The sequence below is a fragment of the Neolamprologus brichardi genome, chromosome 12 (assembly GCF_056152115.1).
Source record: "Neolamprologus brichardi isolate AB-2024 chromosome 12, ASM5615211v1, whole genome shotgun sequence".
NCBI classification, from domain to species: domain Eukaryota; kingdom Metazoa; phylum Chordata; class Actinopteri; order Cichliformes; family Cichlidae; genus Neolamprologus; species Neolamprologus brichardi.
In genome coordinates, this window is record NC_142115.1 from 28,336,701 (window position 1) to 28,345,066 (window position 8,366).

The 8,366-nt window shown below is 38.7% G+C and overlaps 1 non-coding gene across 1 annotated transcript; it reads right to left on the bottom strand.

Moving 5' to 3' along the window:
• Window positions 1-1,611: 1,611 nt before the first annotated feature.
• Window positions 1,612-1,684, bottom strand: trnar-ucg (transfer RNA arginine (anticodon UCG)). The gene has a single exon. It is a non-coding gene; the product is annotated as a tRNA-Arg (tRNA).
• Window positions 1,685-8,366: the final 6,682 nt, after the last annotated feature.

Below are 8,366 nucleotides of genomic sequence, written 5' to 3' on the forward strand. Positions count from 1 at the left end.
TGTTTCTTACAGTAACTGTCACTGATTTCCAGTCGGCCCCTCTGAATTATGTAATCTGTGTTCTGGGAACATTTTAAAGAACTAATTTGAAATGTTATTGTTGTTTCGAAAAACTACGAGATGCTAGGCTGATGATTTTTTTTTTTTTAATTTCTTTAATTTACTTGAATATAAAAGTTTACCTCCAGACAATAGACACGAGCGCTTGCAACTATGTTAAAAGGAATTCTAAGTCCAGCTATTGTCTGCAACCACATGAGGACAATGATGACGCTGTTGTCTCAACTGTGGTTACAGACTGAGTCAATTTCTGAGAGTTTAACAGTGATACTAGCAAGATGGGGTTTTTTCTACACATAACATCTCAGAAATGCTGGAGGAGCTTGAAATTATTCATCTCTGATATGTGTTGTAGTACAACGGCTCAATACAGTGGTGCAGCGGTTGGTGGGGACTTCCTGACTTCCAACTGGTGAGAGGTGGCGTGATGTGGATGAGGTGACTGCAGTGTGTGTATGTGTGTGTGCGTCTGTGTGTTTGTTTGGAGTTAGCTGGAGTTTTCAGGCGGGCTTTACATTATCTAATTAAAGGGCAGACAGAGACAGTGGTGTGATATCAAGCCTATCTTTCAGATGGGTGAACACACTCACACCCATTTGCTTGCTCTGATAAACAGCCTCCTGGGAACTCTCGTCCGAAGCCAAACTTTTTGTCGCACAGAACAAAAGTGTAAGCCAGAACAGTCTGATCTGATGAGTACATTCCTTTCTGCTGCGGCTACTGCCTTCATTGTATTACTGAGGACAAATTAACTTATAAAATTCAGCAGTGTAAATATTAAATTCATCATCTTTTTTTCTGTCTACATATATCTTGCTTATCTTTAATAATGGAGACATACTGTTATCGGAAATTCAAGCAGAACCCAAATGCAGACAAAAAAGGGTGACTACAAGGTTGGAAAATGATAAGCTTTCTTTTTTTAAAGTACAGAATAGATAATAACATGTGTATGGAAGGTTAAGCTGACTTATTTCACCAGATGATTATTCAGCGACGTGTTATAAGAATAACACCTCTGAGGATGCTACAGGAATGTGTTACGAGGTCAGTGAGGGAGGAACAAACCGATAACGAGCAACAAGGTAAGCACTGAATAAGAACACAGAATATTAAACAAATAATGAACCAAGCAGCTGCTGGGGCTGAAAAAGTGAAGCCATTCAGTGGAAGTGTCAAAAACTGCAGTTCCTCTAGTGGATACATGGCTGAATCTAAAAATGAGTCAGTTTCTGTTTCCGTTTTGCATGGTGAAATTCTACTGCTGCATTAGTATGTTACTTAGCACTAATTAGCAGATATTTAGTGTTTGTGGATTGTGGAATGTTCTAACCTGATTACGCCATTAATTACATTGTTCATTTACATTCACTGTGAAAGGAGACGCATGAGCAAAGTTTTTAAACAATTTAATCACACAATAGAACAAGGAACTATAGACAATGATATAGAAGAGTACGAGAAAAGAGAAGAAAATGAACCCATTAAATTTGATAAAGTTTTAATAATGTGTCGGGTGGGTTTCTCCGGGAAAATTTGTAGACATATAACTAACCACGAAGGGACTCGAACCCTCAATCTTCTGATCCGAAGTCAGACGCCTTATCCATTAGGCCACGTGGTCTTCTTTGGCCCAGACGCTCTTCAATTAGACCAGTTGGTCATTAACGGAAAAACAAAGGACGGCTTACTCTAACACCTCTAGCTATTGTGTGTTTATATATATTTATGCATTTCATGCCTCTACAAGAGAATTCTTTTTTTAATACACTGTCTTATATTTTATATTTGAATGCTCTCTTTTTAGCGCAACTAAGTCAGTTCCTGCAAGAGCTGAGCTGATAGCCTGAGCATGGTTGTTCCATCCCTTTAGTGCTGCATTTTTCCTGTTTGTCTTTAGTCTCCCCAGGACGAGGACAGGAAGTTGATTGGGGAAAAGGATGTTTGAGCTTTCTCAGCTGTGTTCCAGGTGATCTAAAACCAAAGTGACTGTCCTTTGGTCCACATGGCAAATGTCACCTTTCCTTCAGGCGGAAGTAGCCAGGCATTGTTTACCATGCAGTTATTGTGAAATTCCTCTCCTGTGTATTATAGCACTGAAGAAAACACCAGGAGCTCAAAGTGCATGCATTAACCTTAATGAGGTCTGTCGCCTGTATGTTTGCATTTTGGTTAGATCTACCTGCATGTGATAGTGCATGATGTAAGAATGAACTCTACACTTCATATAAACCCTCTCAGTTTATCTCATTCACTTTTAAACACGTGGTGACATTTGTAAAATCAACATGGATTAAAATGATAATACTTCAAACGTAACTGGTAACATTCTTTAACATTGTGAATGTTCACAGGTTTGTGGTTGTACATGTGAATGTGTGCTGAAAGATTTTTTTTTTTTGTTGCACATGAAGATCCAGTGTTACTCGCTCTGGCACTATTTCAGTTAGTCTTTCGTTCCAGTTAAACATTTGCTAACTTTTTTTACTCATGACTTTGAGATATTTCTGTCATTTACAAGCAGTACCTCTATAGGAATGGAAAATGAAGCCAATGCGGACATGCCAGAAACTACTTCCTCTAGAGGTGTTCAAGCATGCTAACAGATGCAGCTGGTCTGCTAGCCCTGATCTCTGATAACTGGAGTCACTGAACTGGATCCCCATTTCGGATCATCTCGTTTTGGAGCAGTTCCTTTGAATTATCTGACGTCTGATATGGCTTGCTGTGAGTCAGCCTGTCTAAAAAATTTGCATTTTATTTTGGTTTGTTTCTGTTTCAAATGACATAAAACTCTCTATACATATAAACTTGTAGTGTTTCACTAAACAGGGTGGATGAGTTACATTCTGTGGATTTCCAAAGAAGCCAGAACATTTATAACAATCAAGTTTTTTTTACATGTTGTTATTACTTGAGTATTTTGACTGTTGTTTCTTCTCCATGCAGCTAGGAAGATGGCAAAGTTAGTCTAATTCAGTAGGCATTCCAGTAATGCCTATTACTTTTTCCCCCCAACCCTTTAAAATGTTTTAAAATGTTAGCAACTTACTGATTGGCCATTATCAATTATAATAATCCCCATATTCACACATATCACACAACAACTGTATTCATTTGCGTTATCTGGGAAGCTTTCTGTTAATCGTTAATTAGAAAAGGGTGTTTATTTTCTGTATCTGTGGAAGTGATTAGAACTGTTAATGGCCATTCAACGGCATGATAAGGACTGAAGCGCTGGTTGTGTATTGACCTACAGCTACACTAGCAGATAGGAGTGACAGGGTTTAAGTACCTGATGCAACTTCAAACTAAAGTGGCCCCTTTCATGACAAAAGGCTTTTTTGAATAGAGCTTTGACACCTTATTATGTGTTTGTTTGCATTCTTGGACAAGTTAAGACATCTTCCTGCAATACTGGCTCCCGAAGTGGATCCAAAGGGCTGTGAAGTCCAAGTCTGTGACTGAATTGCTCTCAAACAAAAAAGTTCTGACGTCATTCAGTGTGTTTAAGGGTCTCCCCATTGTAAATGAATGAACAAAATGCTGTATGAAGTTCAGTTTCCTGTTCACTGACTCGTTATCCCACCTAAGCAGCTGTGAGTGTAGCTTTATTTCCTTACTGTTTCTTTTGTTGCATACATGGGGCTTTCACAGTAAAGATGGATGTAATGCTAAAGTAATGCTTTAATCATGTAAGAACATTTCCTTCTGGGCATGCAGAAAGCTCAGCTAGTCCCCTTTCCACATGCCAAGGAGGAAAGCTGCAAATAGCTGATCCTTTTCGTACTGCTTTTTTTTTTTTTTTTTTTTAGCACCATCTGTTTGTTGAAGTGTGTGTTCGTGTGTGAAATGTGGGGATCATTCATATGCAGAGATCGGCAGCAGCAGGCTGTCTAACTGTGCTGTCTAGCTCCCCCTGAAAGGTCCTGCAGCTCTCTCTAAACTTCAGATGACATCCTGACATCAAACACTCTTCGCATTTTCACACATAGGTGTGTTGATGTTTGAATCACTGGGTATGCGTGCTAGCATGCTACACTACAGGATCACGTTTGCCTGCACGAGCCCAGTCCTTGTAAAGACATCCTGTTTGTGTGGGCTTCTTGTGTTTCATGGGAAATACCCCAGACCAAGATGTGTGTAAAACAGTGATTTTCTCTGGTAACTTGAGGAGGGGGGCAATAAACCAAATTATGGATTATTTCAAGGGTTATCTTTTCGGATTAGGGTGTGTTTATTATCGAATAAAAATAAGCCTTGGGTAAATTTGAGCCTATGCTTCAGTGTTCGCTTTCAGTTTTGAAGGAAACATTGATGTTTGATATTATGGCTTCAGGCAAGTAAATTTTTTCTTTGCAACTGTTGGCATGATTCAACTTGCATTGAAGATTGTGTTATTTCAGACTCATCTTACAAGCATCTTGGAGAAGATCCATCTGAAGTGGACTATGTTCCTGTTGCTTTTGAGACATAGTCCACTTCAGAGTCTTCACGTGTGAAGCGTGGTCAGATAAGCTTCACTTTTTAAGGATTTGAAGCCTTCATAGACATGTCAGGAAGTCTGAAAATCTGCAAACCTGTGGTTTAAGTTCTTCCCCTAACCTGAAGTTACCCAATCAGTTTAGAATGCAGCACAGGTGTTTGGAAGAGATCCACTATCTATGGCTTACACATGGCATAAGACGTTTTTACAAACGGTCACGTTAAAAGAATTGTGAAAGCGATTTGATGAGCACCACATGGTCACATCTAAAACATGCCTGTAACTGCAAATTTATTGACTAATAGTTCCGATCTGAGATAATTGTGGGTAGAATAGCACGGCATCTTTGGTAAAGATGTGCTGTTGGATAATGGTGATCTCGCAATTTGCAGAAGAATGTAGCTGCCTTGCAAGGCAAAAGCTTCACCCTATAATACACCACTGAGGTGTTGCTTAACAGTAGAGCTCCTATTTTGCTTTGCTTGTTCAAGCCCCCCACATTGCAAATGCACGTATATGTGCACACAGCTGATGCAACACAGTTTCTCACCAATAGTGTCGCACAATTCCTGTGGCATCTGGCACTGCATCAAAATACAGCACTGTGCCAGTAGAAGTAGGTCAGAAGAAGGCTACAAGCTAGTTCACATGCAAGTAAACAATGCAGGTTTCAACTGGCAGGAAAACCAGATTTCCAAATATTGTATAAGAATTGGGCATTTTTTAAGGGCACCTTTAGCCAAGGATAATTTAAAAAACAGAAAAACGCTGTTTGAGTAGCTACTACTGTAATCTAGATGTGTGTGTAGTTTTTTTCTGACTGCAATCTTTTGCTACCCACCCCCAAACCCACCCCTACCAGAAAAACAAGGAAGAAAGAAAAAGCCACACAACAAACACAGCAAGAAGCCTTTTTGATTGTCCACGTATCATAAAGCAATTCTCAAAAGGATGAAAAGACTGACGACAGATTCCTTACAAAGTTCATAAAACAATAAAAATATATTTTCATATAATTTATATATTTATAAAAAGGCAGGCAGGTTGATGGGCATCAATATCAACATATCAGGACATTTTTTGTTTGAAATGTGTTTTTTATTTTAGTTTTCAGTGCACATGTAAAGTATTATTTTTTAAAGAGTAAACAACATTATGTTGTTATTTGGATACTAGCTTACCATCTGTTTTTCATACGTAGTAAAGTCAAGTCATTGTGGTCTCAAGTGTTCATCATCTGCAATATAAAATGATCATATTTCCATTGTTAAAAGGTCCCACAAAACCAACAAAACAATGCGCTCAAGAGCATCTTGACAACAGCTGACGTCTTTCTCAGTCACATTTTTTTTAAATCATATTCTGCTGTGCTGTTGTTATATGCTCTGTTCACAATGTGAGCTAAAAGTTTAACGGCCGAGGACAAAGGTTTTACTCTGAAACAGTGCCCAGTGATTCATTGTTGAACTTCTTTTCTTCTTCAAGCAGTCACGCTACATTTTTCTGTAAGTTTTGAGATAAAAAAAAAAAGGTTTGGTGGGGAAATAACTGATCACAGCCACTTTCCCACCACGCACTCCAGTTAGATATAACACAAAGTCCCTTTGTTTGACCAAGTGCCACATATTCAATGGCTAACATTCAGAGGGAGCACGGTGTCACAGCTCCCGGATTAGGGTCATTTCAAAAGTTGGATGGAGGAGCGAGAGGGTTAAGGGGGTTAAGGTTAGAATTGGCATGGGGGGTTGGCTCGACTACACAGAGCAGGAATGCGTATATGCCTACAAATGAATTTAGCCTGAATGCTGTTTTTATGGTCCCTTGGTAGTGTTTTCCTAGTGATTAGCTTCCTTGCCATTGCTGATCTCTCTGACACATGGTCAGTCACGTTTGAGTGCCTGATAGGGCAGATGAGAGAGAGGTTGTCTGTGAAACAAGAGAACAGGGGGCATCACACTGCCTTAATCTAAAGATTAATGTGATTTTTTATTTTTTTTTATTATTATTTTATTACTTAATCAGACTTTCAGGAAAATAAGTAACTGTTTGTACTGGGTGTATGATGAAACAAGACGGGCATATAATAGTGAGTAAATATTCAGGTATGAACTGATCAACGTTTGCACATGCCACAATGATTGTTGCTTATGAGAATGGCATGTCTTTGTAGTGAATGTAGGTTCTCAGCCACACCAACACACACGAAATCTCAATGTCAATGAACTGGAGTAACCCTCTTTCAAGGTGAGGCCATACCTCTCAGCCAATCACAGCGGGTCTAGGATCAGGCACCCTGCACTCAGCCAATCAACACACTTGTGTTTTTTTCTCTCCCACTTTTCTCTGGTTCTTTGTCATTCTTTTAGAAATAGTATTTTATGACTAACAACTAAACGCCCTAGCGGAAATCGTTACCATTTTTTTGGTGTCTGCCACTCAGGCAGTTTTTTTCCTCCTTGTTCTTATGCCTCTTAAGCTTGCATGCCATTGTATGGTCTCTGCTACTCATTCATTGACAAAGTAGACAATACAAAGGGGAAATCCCTAAGTCTGTTGCTGATGACCATGTCTGTGTTTTCAGTGGACAGACATTTATTCCATTTGATCATTTCGTTTTTGGAGAAGTTTAGGAGCTGTGTGTGAGTGCGAGTGTAAAGAGGCATGTGTGCAGACGTCCTTAGTAAGGTGTAATTTGAGGCTGGGACACCGTCATCTGACATCAGCCGTTGCATAAACCATGTCAAGTAAAGACAAGACTGCTTCTTACTCTGCACAGATTCCCACAGAATACCATAACATGCAGTGAAAGCTCAGGTGGTCTGTTCCCATATGTCAGGATGATGGGAATGTTGTAAGATGAGCTTCTCCTAATAATAAGTCATTGTTTTAGTTGAAGGAGCTCTTTGGGATAAAATAATGTTTTTGTAATAAGTATTTTAATCTGATACAGATGCAAGAACTTGTGGTGGGGAAAAATAAGAACAAAGAAAAAGCCGAGTCTGGTTTACTTAATGAGATTTGCAAGATATACATTTGCCTTAAAGCTTTACAATTTCAAAAATACATCTTGCATTTGCTTGTATTCATTCATAGTTTACTTTTTAAGCATGCTGTGTAACCTTTGGTAATTGTGATCTTTTCCAAAAAGATCACAATTACTTTTCCAAAAGTCTACATCCTATTTTCATTTAAGTTAATTACAATGTTTTTTCCACACCTTTTTATTTATTTATTTTTTTACCGCAGTTTTAGTAAACTATAATGACCTTGGTGTACTGCTTGGGTGAGTGATTTCTTTTTTATTTTAGTTTTTTTTTTAAAGTGAAATCTAATCTGATGAAATTCTTCAACTCGGGATGCACTGTTGGATACTCTGGTCATGGATGAGCACAGTAGAGAAAGAGATAATGCTACAGGGTAGAAAACTGAAGCCTGCAATAAAATGCCAAAAAATGCAGGCTTTGTAGTTTTTCTCCAAAGCTAGTCAAGCATTGAAGGTTCCCATGTTACAGAAGCTTTACAGCAGAAATAAACAAAATCTGATAATAATAGTAATTTTAAAAAAAGGTCTTTGGTCTCTGTATCTTATTTCCATTTCATGACAACTGTACTGCTGCTAGTGAAATGAATTTTTATACACTGTTTCAACTGTATTTCAGCTTTGATTTATGCATAATAATAGAAGGCGTCTGATCTTTGAGTGACAGATGGGTATTGTTTTGTCTTGGCAGTTCCAACCACGATCTCATTAACTCATTAATTAAAAAACTGCATGTGCTGGCTGCCGGCAGAGCCCGCAGGCACGTCACTGCAGCCCCCT